This window comes from Podarcis gaigeae (genome assembly GCF_964106915.1).
Source record: "Podarcis gaigeae genome assembly, chromosome: 5".
Taxonomy (NCBI): domain Eukaryota; kingdom Metazoa; phylum Chordata; class Lepidosauria; order Squamata; family Lacertidae; genus Podarcis; species Podarcis gaigeae.
The window spans coordinates 57,962,886-57,983,471 of NC_139681.1; the positions used below are offsets into that span (position 1 = coordinate 57,962,886).

Consider the following 20,586-nt stretch of genomic DNA (forward strand, 5'->3'; position numbering starts at 1 on the left):
TTTAAAAAAAACAGCAACAATGTATTATTAATTAATTACTTTTCACATTAGCCTCAAGGCAATGTACATACATTCTATCTATTTTCTATCTGTCTTATGCTTTTGTATGTGTTGGAAGCTAGCCAGAGTGGATGGGGTAGAAATAATAAAATTATTATTGTTATCATTATCATTATTAGCATTTTCTATCCACATGCACACATATACAGTGGTACCTCAGGTTAAGAACTTAATTCGTTCTGGAGGTCCATTCTTAACCTGAAACTGTTCTTAACCTGAGGTACCACTCTAGCTAATGGGGCCTTCCACTGCTGCCGCGCTGCCGGAGCACGATTTCTGTTCTCATCCTGAAGCCAAGTTCTTAACCCGAGGTACTATTTCTGGGTTAGCGGAGTCTGTAACCTGAAGCGTGAGTAACCTGAAGTGTCTGTAACCCGAGGTACCACTGTAATTTTAAAACTGTATAAAAAAACTAAAAATGAGTTTGAAAACAAAGCAAAATAAGGATCCAAGGCAAAGACCAGCTGGTAAAGCTTATCAAAACAAAAATGTCCTCACTTGTTTCCAGAAAGTACAGATAGTGGGCACTTTTAGGAATTCTTTATATCAACAGGAATGTTGTTCCAGAAAACAGAGGCAGGCCCATCAAAAGCCCTGCTCTGAGTTGCTCTGGAGTTCTTATGTTTTAGGAACTCCAATGAGAAATTATGCTGCAAAACACAGTGAACCTACTGGTTATCTAAGAGAAAGGGTGATATCTCAAGAAATCTGGTGGCAGCCAGGTAATGGGAAGGACTAAGGCCCTGGAGAGCTGTTGTCGGTCACAATAGACAGTACTGGCGTGAATGAACAAATTGCTTGACCTGAAGTGTAGAAGAAAATACTGACCAACATAGACCATTGATTTGACTCATAACAAAACAGCTTCCTATGTGTTTGCTGATTGGCTATTCCTGCAGAAAATTAATTTGAGAGCCCCTGAGGTCAGAGTGTCAGAATAGCACCTGGGAGAGACCAGGGTTCAAACCTCCACTAGCCGAAGAAGCTCACTGGGTGACCTTGGGTCAGTCACTACCTCTCAGCATAACCTACGTACCTCACAGGGTTGTTGTGGGGCTTCAAATAGGAAGGGGGAGAACCATGTACATGCCACCTTAAGCTCCTTGGATGCAAAGATGGCATATAAATGCAATAAATAAATGGCTGGAAACTGCAGGAGGGAAGAGTGCTCTTGTGGTCCAGGCCTGCTTGCAAGCTCTCCACAGACCTCTGGTTGGCCACTGTGAGAACAGGACAAATCTTTGGTCTGATCCAGCAGCGTCTTCTTAACATATTGTGACAAGAATCACCAAAGTTTGAGGAGATGATGAATTCTGCTGACTATTTCATGTTTGTTGAAACAATTCCATTCAGAAATAAGGACATGATGAACTTGTAGTGCATTCCTGGGTCCTACGTTTCTTTGTTTTTGAAATGTTTCTTAACTGGTGAAGAATGTAGCAGAGGTGGCATTAAGCAGAGGTCTGCTTAAAGATTGTGCTGCTGTGCAGTTGTTAAAGACACAGCAACACCTTTCAAAGCTAAATGCCTTTGTTCTCACAGAAAATCATTCAAACTGGCAATGTTAACATGCGCCTCAATTTGGGAATGTTCCACAAAGTTCTGTCCACAGCTGGAAGGACTATAAGTTTGGGGCATTTCCTGGGAGATATAAATTAGAAGTGTCACCTCCAGCAGTTAGAATCCGTGGGGTCACCAGCTTTATTCCAAAACTGATAGGAGACAAGCAGGAAGTGTTTCTAGTTTGATGAATTAGGTGCATAAAATCCATGAAGAGATAATGAGTGAAGATACCTTTTCCTTTTTTCATGGGGATAATATTTCATGATTTCGGGAGGGAGAGATGGGGTGAAATAATTAGCCATTTGTGATTAACTCTGTTCACGGGTATTCTGTTTCTTTGTTCTGTGATGCTGCCTGGAGCTAATTTTTAAAAAATGATCCAACAACAACAATAGAAATAATTTCTCTTAATAACTAATGGCTATGTCAAAACCTGGAAATCAAATCAAAATTGTCCAAAAATGAGACGCAGGTTGAGGATTCCTTCCAGCGCTAGAAAATGAATGCTCACAAAGAAAGTTCTAAAATGATACAAAGCAAGTTTTATTAAGTCTAGTGCCATTGCTATAAAACTGTCTGCTACATGTTTGGGTGTGGCAAAATGAAGTGCGTGATCTTTATCTCACTTCCTCCTGATGCTATAAAAATGGTGGTATTCAGTCATGGTCATTTGGGCCCTGAACCAGAAATGTTGACCTTGGTCTTTTCTTCAGCTGGTACTACAAGTTCAGTGAAAGACCCTCAGATCTTTGTCAGGATTAAATATGAGTCTCCCACAATCAAATCAATCAAATCCCCTGGTGTGTTCAATGCTTGGACTTCAAATCCTTTGGCTGTGTTTCTGGTGGCCTCACCATCTTAAATCCCTCTCCGAGGGTTAGACATGGCAGACCTCAGACTGCCCTTTTTTTATGTGGCCTTTCGGTAGTTTCATCTCCACAGGCATTGAAAACATGTCCCAATGATCATTTATTTGCCATTTGAGGGTGGGGTTTGGAATCTGCCTCCCTAACCATGCTTTATACCATTCTGTCCCTCCCCAATGCACACAGAGGCCTATAGCTCCTTTGCAAAACTGTTCTGATGAAGCAGTTTATATATATATATATACACACACACACACACACACACACACACAACTTGGAAGCAGGAGCATCCTTCATTTAGCCATTGAAGAAAATGGGATTGCCACCTGTTCTCTATACTTGTCCGTGATAAGGCAGAGAAAGAACTCATTTCTTTAAGCAATGTCTGGTTTCTATTTTATTTTTACAGGTACTCATTCCTAAGCACAATAGAGTACTTGAGACAAAATGTCTAGCTCCCTGCTCTAGTTTGGTTTTCCACTGGTTATTGTTTAAAATACAGAGATTATGAGGTCAAAACATTCACAGCCAATATTTCCCCTAATGAAAAATGTAGTCAGGCATAAGTCAATGATCAAATCCATATGCTGAGTGTTCCATGCTACAGTGATTTCCACTAGACAGGACTTCAATAAATCTAATTTTGAAAGAAATTATATGCATCTGATGCTGTTGTCTTACCAGCTGCCACCTTTGTGCTACTTTTTCCTCCAGATTTCAATCTCTGTGCCAAATGAACTGATACCACACTGATGGGCATGATAAGAAGGTTAAGACAACCAGAAGCATGATAAGAAATAAAACCCACCAGCAGCTTCACCTGGCAGCATATGTGGGTTACTGAGCCTGTCTCACTTAGTAAATGATGCTGCATCAGATCACAAATAGAATGAACCAAGTTATCCTGGTTATGTTATTTACTCGCTGCCATAATGCAAGAATTAGGACTTCTGTGATGAATTTAGCAGCAAGATACCAAGGAGTCAATAGATGTGATTTGTGGTTGTCCTGTGGAACTCAATGCACATTAAGGCACATTGTGAACATTGGTAGAATAACTAGAGTTCATAAAATGCTTGCACAGATAATTAGTATAACATATTTATTCAGTTGTTGGCATCCGTCTGTCTCGGGAGAAAATGGAGGAGTGCGCCTTTGGGGGTGAAGTCAAACCATTGGAGAGTTACAGCACCTGCTGTAGCTGTAGGGACTGATATGGGAGAGACATGTTTTAATGTAGCTAGGGCAAATGAAGGCATCTGTTTGTGCTGATACAGATGTACTGTGGCCTTTCTTCTCTCTGTGCTACTCCCAGCAGTGGTGGACCTTGGGGCCTCAAATTTCAGCAGCCCCTGTGTGATGCCATAATTTGGTGCCACTCACCTCTCGCCTTCCATTCTACATCATAGTTCTGGCACCCCTGTGGTGCCCCCAAGCCTCTGTGCCCAGTGCAATTGAACTTGTTGCATTCCCCATAATCCATCTCTGCTCCCAGCAGTCATTTCTCCTCTGCTCACTGCTATGGATGCGCGACCTGACTGTCTCCAGGTACTGTGATCTTCTGCAAGGGATTTCCACACAGTGGGGTTGATGTTGCCAGCCTTCATGTCACCTTTGCAGACATCTTTGTAACGCAGAGTTGGTCTACCCATGAGTCCTGTGCCTGAAGCTAGCTCCTTGTAGAGCACATCCTTGGGGATTCATATTTATTATATTTATTATATTGTTATGAACTGAGAATAAATATTACATAAATGATTACACAAATGATAAAACTAAAACCCGCTAGCATGCCAGAGTGAGCAAGCAATACAAAAATCTGGTGTTTGGAACTTGGAAAAGATTTCTGAAGCTTAAAAGGAAATGTGCAGGTGAAGAACGTTTGAGGTGGGGATAGGAGCAGCATTTTATCCCTGGCAGTGGCGTAGCATGGGGGGTGCAGGGGAGGCCGGCCGCACCAGGCACAACATCTGGGGGTTAGGGCTAGGGGGTGCAAATCCACGGGTTAGGGGGCGCAAATCCACGGGTTAGGGGGCGCAAATCCAAAGGTTAGGGGGCACAAATTACTTGCCTTGCCCCAGGTGCTGACAACCCACGCTACGCCACTGATCCCTGGCTATAGTGCAGCCCTCTAATACCCAGGCTGGACAAATCAGAAGCTGAACTGTGCCAAGCAGTCTGGAACAAGAAGGAATGTCTTCATCCTCAATGCCTTCCTGGGGAGAGAGAAAGCATTTTGAGTGTTGAGCCACTGAGTGTTCCACTGCTCTCCATAAATGTTTAGTAAATTCTATAACAGGCCACCTATGTCAGTATTTCATGTCTTGTCTGTGTAATCAATAGAACACTTCCATCTGCCATTAAACATATCCTTCCTCCCTTTGCGTGCCATATATCATCCTTTCAAACGCTGCTGCCAGGAAAGGGGACTCAGCCTGGAGTTGGCTGACAGCAGAGCAGCTTTCAAGTCTTGCAAAATAACTTGATTTGTTAATGATAATGATGTCCTTGTTGACAGAATCTAGCAGCAATACATAAAGCACAAGTTTTTTTTTTGTTTTGTTTCAGATTCCACATTATTAGAAATCTTTGAATAAGTCACTTATAAATTGCACACCGAGATGGATTACCCAACGGAGCAGGGTCAGAAAGATTTGGAAGTATGTGGGGGATATTATGCTCCATGCAGCTGTCCTCCAATAGTGTATGTGTTTGTGTGTGCTGCGCTCTTTAGATGGTCTTTACTTCATTTCTTTCAACCTGTAGTAAGCCAGACTGGCTGCATTTGGGGACCTCCTGTGCCCCTGGTGGTACAACTGTGGAAGACTATGGCAGTACTAAAACCTAAGCCTACTTCTCCAATTTAAGGCAAGCCTCATTACTGTAAATGTTAGTATACATGCATTCCCATTTTTGTTTGTTTTTTGGTCTTGGTGAGATCCATTGAGCCACACAAACGTGAAGAAAATCTATGGGGAAATGGGGAATTTATAAATATATGTGTCATCATAGCACCCTCCATATATACCAGGTAAAGTTATAGCTGATGTAGCCTTACAGAGGAACGAGCAAGAGTCTAAGGCTGCAGTACTGAACTAGGGAGGAAGCTCAATCGAAGAATTTGGAACTTCATTCAGAGAAAAATGTACACAAAATTGCACTGTGTGAAGATGAATGTTGCATGGTTTTAAACCAGGCATAGGCATGCTCTGGCCCTCCAGATGTTTGGGATTACAATTCCCATCATCCCTGACCACTGGTCCTGTTAGCTAGGGATGATGAGAATTGTAGTCCCAAACATCTGGAGGGCTGGAGTTTGCCTATGCCTGTTTTAAACAATCAAACTTGGGGTGATTAAATAAGTCAGACCCATGATTTGTCTCAGTCTGACCTCAGTTCTGCTTTTCACTTTAAAGCATAGGTTGGCTCTGTTGTATTTCTTGGCACCTTTGTTACGTTCCTTTGCACATGATTCAGATCTGGGGCTGTATATCAGGGGGACATAGTGAAGTAATGACCTTTACCAAGGCCCCTAGCAAATTATCAGAATGAGTAAAAAATGGCTACTTGGTCTGCTTGCAATGAGTAGAATTTGGCGCTGCAATGGATGCATCCCAGATTTAGCAACACCCCCTCCCTCTGAATCATAGAGTTGGAAGGGGCCACAATGATAATCTAGTCTAATCTCCTGCAGTGCAGGAAACTTTCACCCAACATGGGGCTTGAACCCACGACCCTGAGAATAAGAGTCACATGCTCTACCAACTGACGGATCTCCAGAATGTACGAGAGTCATCCTCCTGAAGTCCCTGCCTTCAAAGCAACCAGCTGAGCCTCCATCTGCATGAACTGCCACTCTACCTTTTGATCGCAACTCACGGCAGTTCTTCTCTTCTTATCGGCAGCCTCCTCTCGTAAGAATTTAAGAATATCCTGCTGGAACAGGCTCATGTCCCCTCTAGCCCAGCATCCTTTCATCACAGAAAACAACCAGATGCCTGTGGGAAACAGGGGAGAAGAACATGAGCACAAGAACCCTCTCTCCTCCTGTGGTTTCCAGCAACTGGTACTCGGAAGCATTGTTGCTTCCAGCTCATCACCACACCAAGCTATAACTATTTGTCCTTGGCCAACTTGGACCATAGCTGGGAAAGGGGTTCATTGATCCATCTGGTGCTCTCATGATGAGTCTCTCATTCCCTCCACACACAATGACCAGATTTGGCCCAGGGACCTCCAGCTGTTGATTCCTGATTCCTGAGGAAACGACACCCATCTTACTCTCCTCATTGTTCCTTAGGCTAGACAGCCATGGCTCTACCTCACAAATTTGTTCTTCCTCCAGAACGTTTGCAGTCTCCTGGGTATTTGCTGTTTGCCTGTCGTTCCCTTTCCCCTGCCATTCTGTGCCCCCACCCTCCATTCCATTCCACCAGCTGCAAAGCAATTTTGAAATCAATATTTTTCTCCTCCAGATTGTAATTGTGTTTTAGGTGAATTAGGCTATAGATCAGGGTGGGATTAGTTTATAGATCAGCGTCTGGGCTGGATGCAGCTGATGTACACACACATTAGCTCCCCCCTCCATCTGTTTGGCCAGTGTCAGCATATGCAAGCCTATCCAGCCGCATTGGGTGGGCGGAGAGGGAGGAGAGCAAGCAAGATTTAGCAGGCAGAAATCCCCCAAACATAAGACACTTTTGGTGCTCTGTGTGAGAGGGGGTATTTGCTTTATGAGTCTCCGTGGAGCTCGAGGGTTCTGAAATAAGGACATTTCTTCAAAGTAAGTGACATATAATAGTCCTGAGAGTAAAACAAGGAAGACTGGAGATATGTAAAAGCTGTGGGGAACTGGGAACACAGGAGGGAGGGAGGGAGCAAATGGCTACCAGCTCTGTAGCATACCAGGAGAAAAAGAGCCTGGTCTCCTTCACCCACCTCTGTAGATGCGGCCACCACCATTTTCTCCATCTGTCTTGGAGAAGCTAGAATCTATCTTCAGTTTGGCATTTACCACCAGAGCCTCCAGTGGCTATTATGGACATTAGCAGATGAAGCCTATAGCTCATGGATTCTCATTTCGATAGGGTTTAGGAAACCACTGAAATAGCTGAGTTGTGGGTTTTTTAGTGTGTTTTTTTAAAAAAACAAACCAGCCTTTGAAATCCCGATAAAGTCTTGGAAAATCCGAATGTTCGACAGCCTTAATTTTGGGAAATAAACTATGAAGAGCAAAAACAGGATGGAGAAACCTCCTGAAGAACTATAGCTCTATAGGTGCATGTCCACCAGCTTCTTTCATAGTGGCTCATCACTGATGCACAGCCACTGCATAGTATCTGTGCTGAGGGTTCCTTTTGCATCAGCTGTGTGTCAATGCTTAATCGACTGGGCCAGATTAAGAACGTTAGAGGCCCTAAACTCTGAAAAGATTATGTCCCCCCCCCATATGTCATTCAAAATAAAAAGAATACTAAACCATAAAATAAAAACTTATTTTCCAAAATGAAACAAAACTCACATGTCTGCTGAAATTAAAATAGCTTCTTTCGAGATCTATGACTGTGCAACAATTTCATCGATTTATCTTTCTCCCCTAAAAAAACCCAGGCATTTCTGATTTATGTTTGCTTTTAAGTCTCAAAGCGACCTGTCGGTGAATGATAACATCTTGCCCAGGCCGTCCAGTGAGCTTCAGAGGCAAACGGGGACTTGCCCATGCCCTCCACTGCCCCTTCATTCTCACCTATCAAGGCTTCAGCAGAGCTGCTGAACAGTCTTGGCCAAGCTGAGTGCTCTACTTCCCTCCCCTTTGGCCTACCAAAGCCCTTCATTCTGCCCCCTCCACTCCTATCCAGGCCTTGGATGAACCTAATGCTGGCATCTCCCCAATCCAACCCCTGTTGAGTTGCCTGATGTCCCTTATTTTAAGAGATGTCCTATATTTCAGAACATCAGTGTTTCATAAAATGTAATGGGCACCCTTTATTTCCAGAAAGCAGCTCCATAGAATTCCCTGAAACAACCACCACGTCTATTAAATTTTGAATGGATACCCGTAGGCTCACGGCATGCTGGCACACAGGCTTCCTTGAAGCTTTTCTCTTCAGTCCTCCTGTCCCGTGCCCACCCCCCGCCCACTCTCCCCACTATCTCTTCCGTCTTTTGGCACCAGGGCAACACAGGCTGATTTACTCTAATTAATGATGCCACCTGGGTTGGATTTCATTAGCTTCAATTTACATAACTGACTGGCTCTCCTCAGCCCAAGGCCTCAGGCCCTCCATGGATCTGCCATCCTGCCAGCGGTTAAGGATGATTCTCCATAGGCCTGACTTCTATCCCAACATGGCCAATCCTCTCCTTTTCCATTAGGCCTCATGTAGCTTAAATGAGGCACTGCCTACGCAGAATGCCAATCCCGACCACTAGCTGAGAAAAACAGTTTCCCTCCTTTAGCTTCAATGCACCTTCTGCTTTCTATAATTAGTAGTGTTCAGGTCTGCCACTTCAGGGGCTTCCCTTTAAATAACCCTCTCCCTCCCTTTTCTCTTGAACAGGGCACGCAGAGAAGATAAACTGCAGCTAAAATAAGCCACTCTGTTTAAATCTGAGCAGCCATGCATGACATATCAGAAGTTAGGAGTCATGTGTGCAACAGAGGCTGTGCTCCAGCTCATTTTGCTTTGATGATAAAATCTACTGTGTCCCCACCACCACCACAGCAAGGTTTCTTTTCTTTCTTTTAACAAGTATCGAGCTATTTCAAGGAAGGGAGAGTTTCCCTCCAACAAGTGATATGGGTAGCGAGGCTAGAAAGGTTATGGGGAAGAGTTTCCTGGATAAGAGATGTCCATTTCCCTTTCTTTCCCTCAGCCCCCGCCATTTATTTTCTGAAGAACTCCTTTGACATGGAGCCGCAGTTATTTGACGAGATGAAATATCGATGGAGCTCAACAAAATGCTGCTCCCTTGGTAAATGGATAGTGAGGCAATGACATGACTTGTCCCTGGCATTCTGCTCCAACTTTCCGAAACAACCCTCTCTTCGTCTGCCGTTCTCCATATGCAGCTAGGAAAGATACTGGGCCAGGATTTCAGAGATCAGTTACACCCGTAAATCAGTCAGGACAGATAGCAAGCTCGGTTTCACCCCTCATAAATCCAGAGTGATTCCAAAGGAGTCAGTGGAGTTATTTTGGATTTACACCTGGTGTAATGAGGATTTGGAATCTGAGATCCAGGACTAGAGCTTTCAAAAGGGAGGTCACTCTAAAACGAGGCATGGTGTGTTGGAGAACAGAATCTGGGTGTCAGGTCCCTTTTAGATCAATGGGTCTAGACCTAGCATAGCTTGTAGCAGATTAAAGTTTGCGTCTCAGGTTCTCTTAGTCTGATTGTTCCCAGTTGTCATCATCATAAACTTTTGTTGCTCTAGCAAGAGGCCATGGCATCACCCAAAAACATCAACAGCCACTAAATATATGGTGGAACCACAGCCAAAAATTGCTCCTATGTAAACCAAACAGTTTCAGTTGGTTTTTCCTCTTTGTTTACCCCTAGTTTGACTGAGATTAGAACCTGAGAGTCCATTCCAATGGGTTCAGGTCACAGGAACATAGGAATCTGCCTGATGCTGAGCCAGATTACTGGTCCATCTAGTCTTCATTTGCACTGACTGGAAACAATCTCCAGGGTCTCAGACTGAAATCTTATCTATCCCCACCTAGAGATGCTGAGGATTGAAGCTGGGCATTTTGATTGCAATGTATGTGCTCTACCACCAAGCTATGACCCTTCATAATTACAACTAGCCTAAGTGCTCATGTTCTGATATGCAGACCAGAATCCACTAGACTAGAGCGATCCAGTGGCTGAAGTGCTAGACTGGTCCCACTTCAGCCATGAGTTCATAGGCTGACCATAGGCAAGCTGCTGTTGCTAATGCCACACCCCCACCACACATGGCTCCCCCCAAGGAATCCTGGGAATTGTAGGTTACCCCTTACAGAGCTACAATTCCCAACACCCTTCACAAACTACAGCTCCCTGGATTATTGGGGGAGAACCCATGTGCTTTAAATGTGTGGTGTCATATGACTCATTTTTCCCTTGGCAAATTGTGTCCTTTTAAACAGGATTGCTGTGAAGATGAACATGACAAGGAATGGAATGGGCTACCTTTGGAAAATAGTGATCTGATAATCTGAATACATACGTATTTATAGTGATCAATTTCTTAAGATTCGCCGCCTGCCGGTAAAAAACACAATGGTTTACTGTTTTCTATGGGTCTGCTCCACTTTTACTTCTGGTGCTTGTAACTGTTCAGATGGATGCGTATTTATGAATAAATGCATGTGAGTCTGTGTGTATGCCTGTGCCATTATGAAAATTATCAGAGCAAACCGCCTGTTATTATTTAGTGTAATTCACTCGTCTCCCATTGGATTCTTTCATCCATGCACAAGGAAGCCATGTGGAACTAAACCAAATAGAGGATTACACAACTTCAGCAGGCAGTGGAAAGTGAGGAGGCGGTTGAGTGAGGCCAAGCCCTGCAATGAGCGGGGGGGGGGGGGAGAAAGGGGGATGAGAAACTCAGTGATGTGCTTGTATTTAAAATGCTGATGATGGATGAGTGTCATCCTGCAGCAGAGGCAGAGAGGGAAGAAGAACAGGGAGAAGGGAGCAAATCCGAACACAGAGGCTGTGCCAGAGCTGCGTTTGACATCTGCACTGATCCTCATCTGTCTGTGATGATTCGTTGAGAGAAGATAGAGTATAACCTGACAGTATGCAGAGGAAGTACAATTTTTGAGGAGGAAGAAGCGAAATGAAGTTTTCTGTTTTCAAGGCAAGCAATCTGAGGTCAGTTCAGGAGTAGAATGTGGAGCTTACGAAACTGAAGATAAATCCAGACAAAACAGAGGAACTGTGAGTCAAGAACGCTGCTGATCTAGGTGAGGTGGTTCAACCTGGATGAGGTTGCACTGCTCTTCAGGTAGGTGGTATTTAAGCTCCAGAGTATTCAATGATCCATCACTTTCTCCAGATGCTCAGATGGCCACAGTTGCTAGGAGGAGTGCCTTTTACAAGCTTTGGCTTACCTGGAGAAAGTGGACTTGGCTTCAGTCATTCATGCTTTGGCTACTTTCAGACTGGATGCAGTGGAGACTGGTCCATCGCCCCACCAGTCTCGGCCTGCCTCCAGCTGCCACCTGCCTGCCATCTTACTTGCATCCAGTGTGCCACTGGCTGTCAGCTTCCTTCTGCTTCATGTCAGTATTGCCCTTGTACTACTCAACAGGGAGGAGGATGGAGACAAATATAGAATTAGCTGGCTCTTCCTCCATTTACTGTTGGCCTCTCTGACCTCTGCCCTTCCAGCCACCACTTGACAGCAGGGACCCCTTCTGAACCACAATAAGACACTTAAGGTGCTAAGCATTTGTTGAGGCTTCCACAGCATCTTTGCAAGGGAGGAGGATGGGGAGAAAATGACAATGGTCCACATCCCTGTGATCTCATTGGCCAGGGTCCCATGATTCACTAGCAGCTCTGCCAGGTCCACTGACCACCAGTCACTATTATTGGGGACCACTTATCCCACTGGTCTGCCCAGAAATGAAGATCAATGTCAGAAGCCTTGCTCTAAGTGCAAGGAGATTTGGCGAGGGAGCACAAGAGACAGGGGCTTCTCTGTGTTGGTGATGCCATTCCAGAACACCCTTGAACTTCCTGTGTCTTTTGCTAGAAATAGAAGAAACTTTTATCTCACCAGGCTTTTCATGTGTAACATCTAGATCCGTTGTTGCTAGTTTTACTGCAGGGTTTGTTTGTTTTTTAAAAAAATTCTTGCTACTACTAGGTTTGTAATTTGCTTAGTTTTAAAGTGTCGGTTGTATTTTGTTATTGGTTTTAGAAAGTGTTAGTTGCGGTTGCATTTTTGTTGATCATAAAAAGTAGTAGTAGTAGTAGTAATAATAATAATAATAATAATAATAATAATAATAAACCAATCTTGATTTTTATTTTTTATTTCTTAAAGGTAAAGGTACCCCTGACCATTAGGTCCAGTCACGGACAACTCTGGGGTTGCGGTGCTCATCTCGCTTTACTGGCTGAGGGAGCCGGCGTTTGTCCGCAGACAGCTTCTGGGTCATGTGGCCAGCATGACTAAGCTGCTTCTGGCAAACCAGAGCAATTTACCTTCCCACCAGAGCGGTACCTATTTATCTACTTGCACTTGATGTGCTTTCGAACTGCTAGATGGGCAGGAGCTGGGACCGAACAACAGGAGCTCACCCCATCATGGGGATTCAAACTGCTGACCTTCGGATCGGCAAGCCCTAGGCTCTGTGGTTTAGACCAAAGCGCCACCCGCGTTCCCCTTTTTATTTCTTACTCTACCCCAAATATAACTTCAATAAAACCAGACAATGTGCTCTCTCTTGTTTTAGAATACACATCACCCACAAATCACTCCCAGTCAATGGTCTGCCTTTCCATTTTGGCTCACGTGTCATAGTGGAATGTCAGGCTGGTGGCTGCATTGTTCTGCCAGCACAGGGGAGACAAGAGCACATTTCTCTATGTAGTGGAAAGGCTTATTCATTTTGGCTTGTAGCTTGCTTGCTCTTGATAGCATGGAAAGAACCTAATTCCTACATAGGCACCATCTCAGCAATGATTGGCTATGAAAGAGGTTCCTCCTGGGCTGGATGCCTTGGCTTGTGATCCCCAAACTTTGTGCCCCCAAAAGGGGCAAAGATGTGCTGGGGGGAGAGAGGGGGAATATCCTATAATTATTTCCCCCATGAAATATTTTTATTGATTTTTCAACAAATAACAGATAATAAACTCAAGAAGGTACAGAGGTGTTGCTTATGGCCAGGTAAATACGCCATGATAGCCACAGCAACCTTGTGTTCAAAAGTACACATATCCCCTCCTTCCTTGTTTGGAGGCCAGTGAAGTTTCTAACTTTTGTTCCTATTGCTAAGAAAAGGGTACCCTACCACATCAAACCTGCCATGTTTAGTAGACCCCTTGATTACTTACGCTCCCATGGTGCTCCAACTTTCAAAGGTATCTGGTCCAACTCTCTGGCCAATGTCAGGTATCTGCTGCTACGAACGGCCATCCAGCAGGGTTGCCAACATGCTAATATTGAATAGAATATTGGGGGAGGGGGGACAACAAGAAAGCCCTGCCCTACATAATCAATCACAAGATGCAGCACATGCACACCATTTCATTTGAATAATATAACAATAAGTTATTATTTATACCCCACCCATCTGGCTGGGTTTCCCCAACCACTGTGGGCGGCTTCCAACAAAATATTAAAATAAAATAGTCTGTCAAACATTAAAAGCTTCCCTAAACAGGGCTGCCTTCAGACCTCTTCTAAAAGTCTGGTAGTTGTTTTTCTCTTTGACATCTGGTGGGAGGGCGTTCCACAGGGCGGGTGCCACTACTGAGAATCAACTTGAGGGGGGGTGGCCTCCTCAAATATTTTATTGGGGGCGGCGCCTAAGGGACCTTGGCCCCTAGGAGTTGGCTCCTATGCCATCCAGCATCTGTTAAAAACCTTTAACACAGGAGTAGGGAACCTTTCCTTAACAGGATTGGCCTTGTGGGCCAAATGTCTTATAATTTGAATTAGGTTCATACCCTCTGGTGCAACAGAGTCACATGCATTGTCCATTCCCCACACCCCCACCCCAGTCAATCAATATATCAGTATTCATAATCCCAAGGGAGACAGTAAAGACTCACCTGGGTTCTCTGACACACCTTGTGCTTCAGATGAAAAATGCAGGGGAGTCCCAGAGGCATCATAATAGCTCAGGTAGTGGTATGGCCCCATCTGGGTGGGGTAGACTGGAGAAAGCAAGTGCCACCCCACACAATCCAATGCAGTTCCCCATCGTGTTCCTTATTGCAGAAAGTCTGATCTTTTGGGGAAGCAGGTTTGTTGTGCCAGACCTCCATTACACAACCTGAATTTGCCAAGGTTGTAACTGAATCCCACCTTAAAATAATGATGTTCTGGAAGCACCCAAAGACTCAAGGCTGTTTGACTGACCCCTATAGTATGAACAGTAGGTTTCTTCTGTTCCTCTCCTCTCTTGCAACATTCAGCTCAAATCTGTCATTTGGATGTTGGAAAATGTTGGCAGAAGGTTTAATTTCCATTACAAAATTTTCCAGTAGCTTAACATTAGTCATTCTGGCTTTTTATAATATAACTGGGCTCAAAATCAGTGAGGATAAGTGCATCAAAGAGGGCCAGAGACTGCAAATTTCTGACCATCACTAAACTACTGGCAGTGGAAAGTGTATAATGTTTTAAATGCTTTACAGTCCCTTTTCTTAATGTTCTTTGTTTTATTTTATTTTATTAGATTTATATACTGCCCTTCATCAAAAGAACTCTGGATGGTTCACAAGATAAGAACACAAGACCAAGGCACAAATAAATAGCTAAAACACAGACAACAAACTAATAATTTACTCCAGTACAGATACTTTTTCTGGTTTACAAAAAAAGATGAAGGAACCTAGATTGTATATTCCAACATGTTCATGTGGTTTAAATTGAGGGCCCCATTGATTGGAGCTCATTTACTCACCGGATGATGAAAGAACTCTTCTTTTACCCCTTTCTGCGTAGACACTGAAGAATTGTTGATCCTCCTCTTAAACTGAAATCCTACATGCATTTACTTGGGCGTGAGCCTCGCTGAATACTGTGGGTCATACTTCTGAGTAAACATTCCCATGTGCATTGCCATCAATGATACTACAGCAGCCCAGTCTCTGCAGTTCCTTACCCATGCCTGCAAAGTAGCATAGCACCTCATTTGAACATCAAAATGAATCTCTGAGAGATTGTAGCGTGACCCCAGAGTCAACATAGCACTAACCAAATTTACTTTCCCCCAGTTATAACAAAACCAGACCATTAAAACAATATTTTGTTAACACTCAAGTAAGGAACATTCTTGACAAAGTCACTCTGCGGGTTATGCAAATTGTTTAAGAATTCAACTGGAAATATCATCTGAGTGCCCAATCACTCAGAGATATGCATAAAAGATATGGTTTTATTTTAATTTTTATTCCCACACATTGGGTTGCACACACAGAACAACTTCCAAAAGTCCAACATAATGTCTCTTTCCCCAAGCCCTGTGGTTCCCCCATATCCTCTCTGGAAGGTTCAGGGAAAACCCAGAAGTTCCATTGCACTCCAGGAAGTCATTCTACGTGTGCAATGGTTGGGTATGAGCCACCATTTAATTTCCACCCTCTTACCTATCAGGGAACACAGCAGAAAACTCAAGCAAATATCTATTGGGAAGACACTTCAACAATCTCATCATATTTTTAGTGATAAACAGGTCAATATTCTTTAGCATCTCTTGGTCATGCTTGTCCTCCATCCACTAATTCATGCTTGTAGCTCTTCACTGCATCTTCTCCAGTTTTCAAGATCCTGGGTATACAGTGGTCAACAGTGAGGCTGAAATCCTAAGCCCATTTACTAGGGCGTAAGCGCCAGTGAACATTGTGGACCGTATAGTGCGACTTACTTCTGTGTAAACATGCACTAAGTCTGCACTGGTAATATTCAGCAGTGATTTTGTTGACATCACATTGAGTAGGACATTAAAATCTACCATCCTGCTCCCTCAGTAAATGTTATCCAACATGAATATGATATTTGCCATATTTTTTCTGCTCTACTGAGGAGGCAATTTTGCTTTAAAGCTGAAACTGTTATAATGAAACAGAGGACAGAAGACAACCCATTTACTCTGCACATCTAATATGACTGAACATTGGTCTGTACGCCCTGATCCCAGCAGATCTGAATGCATTTGCCAGACCAGGTCAATATTAGCCCTGGAAGGCATCCTGTGCCAAGGCGTTATGGGGAATGGTGTTGACAAGTCAACAGGTGACAGTCATCTAAGTCTTCACTAAGTCAGTCCTATGGCCCCAGCAACTCACTGCCTTTCCCACCTCTGACGGCAGCTGTTTTACAGTTCACAAAAACCCTCTGGAGCAATTGGAAGAGGCAGAAGGGAGAAGACTGTTTCCCATTTAAACTGCAGGGGGTAGTCAGGGAGGCAGAAGGTAATTTCCCAATCTGGAAGGTGTCCAGGATGCCAGGACTTCCACACATGAGATGTTTGATAGCTCAAGAGACAAACTTTCCTGCTGCACGGATCTCCTGCTGTGCTGCCACTCAGTAATAATCAGCAAGGCAGGCTAGGTTGGGACACTGCCAGCAAGGTAGCCCAGCCTTATTGCAGGGTGCAGACTAATAGGACACAGAATGCCCTTCAGTTGTCACACCAGGGCATAAGGGCATTGCTCCTCTTATTTGAAAAGCAGGCAGATTGCAAATATGGGCCTACCCTTGCTCCCTATGGCACCCATTTCTTCTTTGAAGATATTGCTTCTTGCAGATGGGCTCAAGGAACCAAATAATTGCTAAGGATTTCCTATAAATATCTGAAATACACATGGCTTCTGATTCTATGCTTCTGCAGTCACAGAGAACAGAGGTAGCAATGCCACTTTCAAGACACAACCCATTTTAAGAGAATATTTTCCCAATATCTTCTAGATTCTTCTGATTTTCAAGTTCCTTTCAATATGAGACATCAAAAAAAAATGGCTTTATTAGGTGTAATACTGAAGTGGATGAAGTGAATAATGTTTATATAGTGATACCTCGGGTTAAGTACTTAATTCATTCTGGAGGTCCATATTTAACCTGAAACTGTTCTTAACCTGAAGCACCACTTTAGCTAATGGGGCCTCCTGCTGCTGCTGTGCCGCCGGAGCACGATTTCTGTTCTCATCCTGAAGCAAAGTTCTTAACCTGAAGCACTATTTCTGGGTTAGCGGAGTCTGTAACCTGAAGCGTATGTAACCTGATGCGTATGTAACCTGAGGTACCACTGTATATAGTGGATAGATGAAGAATAGGAAGTTCCTTAGCTTCTTAACTTTTTCTCACTCTCTTTTCTCTTTTCTGTCTCTCTTTTCACTTTCTCTCTTTTAATTCCTTTTCTATTCCTTTTTCTTTTTCTTTATCTCTTCCTCTTTCTTTCTTTCTTTCTTTCTTTCTTTCTTTCTCCTTTTTGCCTCTGGATTAATGTTTTAGTTTGGACCCAAAAAATATATTTGACAATAGTCTTTGTATTTTTCTTTATAAACTCTAATAAAATTTATTTATTTTTTAAAAAAAAGAGACATCAAAAAACAAGAGGGGAATTTATATTCCTAAAAATTGTGTTGTTGTTGTTGTTGTTGTTGTTGTTGTTGTTGTTGTTGTTATTTCTTGGACCATCTAGGAAGGGGGCATCGACAGTTGTTATCAGAACTGTAACACCTGAATCACAGTTTCTCCCTTGCACCTTTTTGCGCCTGTCCATTTGTCTTGAGAATTTAGCCTGTCAGTACTGTACTTGAAGAAAGAAGCAACCATTCATGTTGTAAGTATATGACATACACAGTTGGAGATTATTCTGCTCAAATCTTTATCAAAATGTGAACTCATATGCTGGAAGGCAACCTTGAGAAATGACTAACTGCAAACAAAAGCACCTGTTTTGATGCATATACAGTAGTATGAATGTTTATTGGGTTCAACAGCAATGAGGACTGCACAACATAACTCTTCTGTCTGGGGGAAGATCTTGCCTTGTGGTGGGGTGGGGGAAATACTATTCATGCTTAGACACCAAAAGAACTCTCCGTTGGTGCACTGGGGAAAGAATAGCACTTTTTTGGAGGCCAGAACAAAAAAATGAAAGTTCCTGTTTGTTATCTAGAATAAAGTTGCAATCTAGAGCTTTGTGCTATCCTTACAACAGCGAGAGTCTACATTCTGCAACCATTTGCACCATACTGGACCTAAGGCACAAAAATGCCTATCCTTATTTTAACCAAATCCAGCCACAGCACATCTCCAAGGCTCAAAGTAAGCTAAAATAAACATCACACATAGTTATTATGTGTGTATGACATCAAGTGTATGTAGAAAAGTACTAGGCTGGCTGCTTTGCCAGTCAAAGCAGAAATTTTGTATTGCAATTCTATCCATCCAGCAACCACAAAGGTGCCAGGACACAGGTTAATCTTAGCTCACCCACTGGAACGATGTGCCGTTTCTAAAACAGACCTGTGCAAAGAAATTTGGAGCAGGACATTAGTGTCTGCTCTGCATAAAGATCTAAGGATTTTTGCCAAATGCTTTGGAACCTTTCTGAGTTACCTCTTGTGCAGAGTGCCTCCCATGCAAACACTGCCTGATCCCCTGTGCCCCTTAGGACTTGGACAATTTAAAAGTGAATTCCTCTGTTTAGATTGTCAAGCAAACGTTTTCGACCAGTGTGCGTTGCTCCTGTTGTCTCTCTCCCTGGTATCCGCCTCCGTGGCTTGTAGCAATCCACTGCATCATCCCCTTGTCGAGCGCCAAGGCAGGGCAGGGGATAACGAGCAGCCAGAGTCATCTTGGTGCCCATCCATCATCGCTTGAGCTTTTTGTTCTGACAGCTGCATTTTGTCTCCTAATTTTAGAGCAACACTCCATCAGAAAACCAGGAGGAGAAAGGATCCTCAGCTTTTGATTGAAGAGGTAGGGCAAGAAGATGTATCCTCCAAACCACCTCAGGATACAGGACTGCTGGGAGTCAGCATCCTCCTAATTCCTATCAAGAGCTCTTGAGATGTCTCAGCATAGTCACGCTCCTGTGATCTCATAGCTTGCCTTCCACCTCTGCCTGTTTTCTCAACTTATTAACACTCATGAATAAAAGCAGCTGTGCCTTTACACTTGATTGTTGTGATCACCGAGTTCCTCCCCACTTGCTTTCAAAGGTATATTTCGTCTCAGCTGCATTTTCCATAATCCAATGTAAGGTTCGCAGTGAGTTATCTTGAAAAGGAGGACATCAGTTAATCTGAATGAAAGCAGACTGGATAAACATCTGTGGTGGGTGGTTAGGCCTGAGGAGTCCTGCCAATCCAAAGGAACCAAATATAAGACCTTTCAGGTAAACTGTAGAAGCAAAGCAGGGCTAATATGCTCATCATCTGACCCTGGGTTTTTAGTTTTTGCTGAATAAGAGCAAATACCAATTTGAGTCAATTTGGGTATTCCATGGAATGGTGTTTGCTCCAATTGAGCTTTAAAGAGCGAGTTTTCTCAGGGAAAGTTCTGAAGCAAAAAATAAAAAAGGGGGTGCTTGAACACAGAGCTTTAAATCGTGGACTGTGCCTGGAAAGAGCAAAGGAAATGTAAGTGTGGGTGAGGCCATAATTAATACCATGTTTGGGGACCTCATTGATATATCCTATTCTGAGCTTCGGTGTGATGATTCTGAGAGCATTATAAACAAAATGTCAAGGTTCATGGGGAAAACCTGAAAGTTTTATCTATAGATCTGAGCATAGCTGTCAACTTTTCCCTTTTCTTGCGAGGAATCCTATTCAGAATAAGGGAATTTCCCTTTAAAAAAGGGAAACGTTGACAGCTATGAATCTGAGAGTTGCTTTCATGTATCTCTTGTTCATATGTTCCCCACCCCTTAAATTAAGTGTGGACCTGGTTGAAATATCCTATTCTGAGCTTTGGTGTGATGATTCTGAGAGCATTATCAACAAAATATCAAGGTTCACGGGGAAAACCTGAAAGTTTTATCTATAGATCTGAGCATAGCTGTCAACTTTTCCCTTTTCTTGGGAGGAATCCTATTCGGAATATGGGACTTTCCCTTAAAAAAAGGGAAACATTGACAGCTATGGATCTGAGAATTGCTTTCATGTATCTCTTGTTCATATGTTCCCCACCCCTTGAATAACAGCGTGTCTGACTTCTGTTCTTTTCCTCTTGACTTCCACTTTTTTAATGGGTTCTGTATTCTGAACCCTCCTCAATTTTATTTTGACTCAGACTGATGACTTCTAACAATACTTCCACCATGGTCTAACATTCAAAGTTTTAATAAAACAGTCACAACCTGTGAATTTGACCAAGCAGAGGGAGGCAGGGGTGGAGAAATTAGCC

The 20,586-nt window shown here is 43.3% G+C and overlaps 1 long non-coding RNA gene across 1 annotated transcript in view; it reads left to right on the forward strand.

Annotated features, from left to right (window-relative positions):
• The window catches only part of LOC310844227, a 66,171-nt gene extending 46,901 nt beyond the window's left edge, over positions 1-19,270 (forward strand). The window contains exon 3 of the long non-coding RNA XR_014564015.1: positions 19,098-19,270. This is a non-coding gene — a long non-coding RNA (uncharacterized lncRNA). The remainder of the gene's footprint in view (positions 1-19,097) is intronic.
• The last annotated feature ends 1,316 nt before the right edge of the window (positions 19,271-20,586 follow it).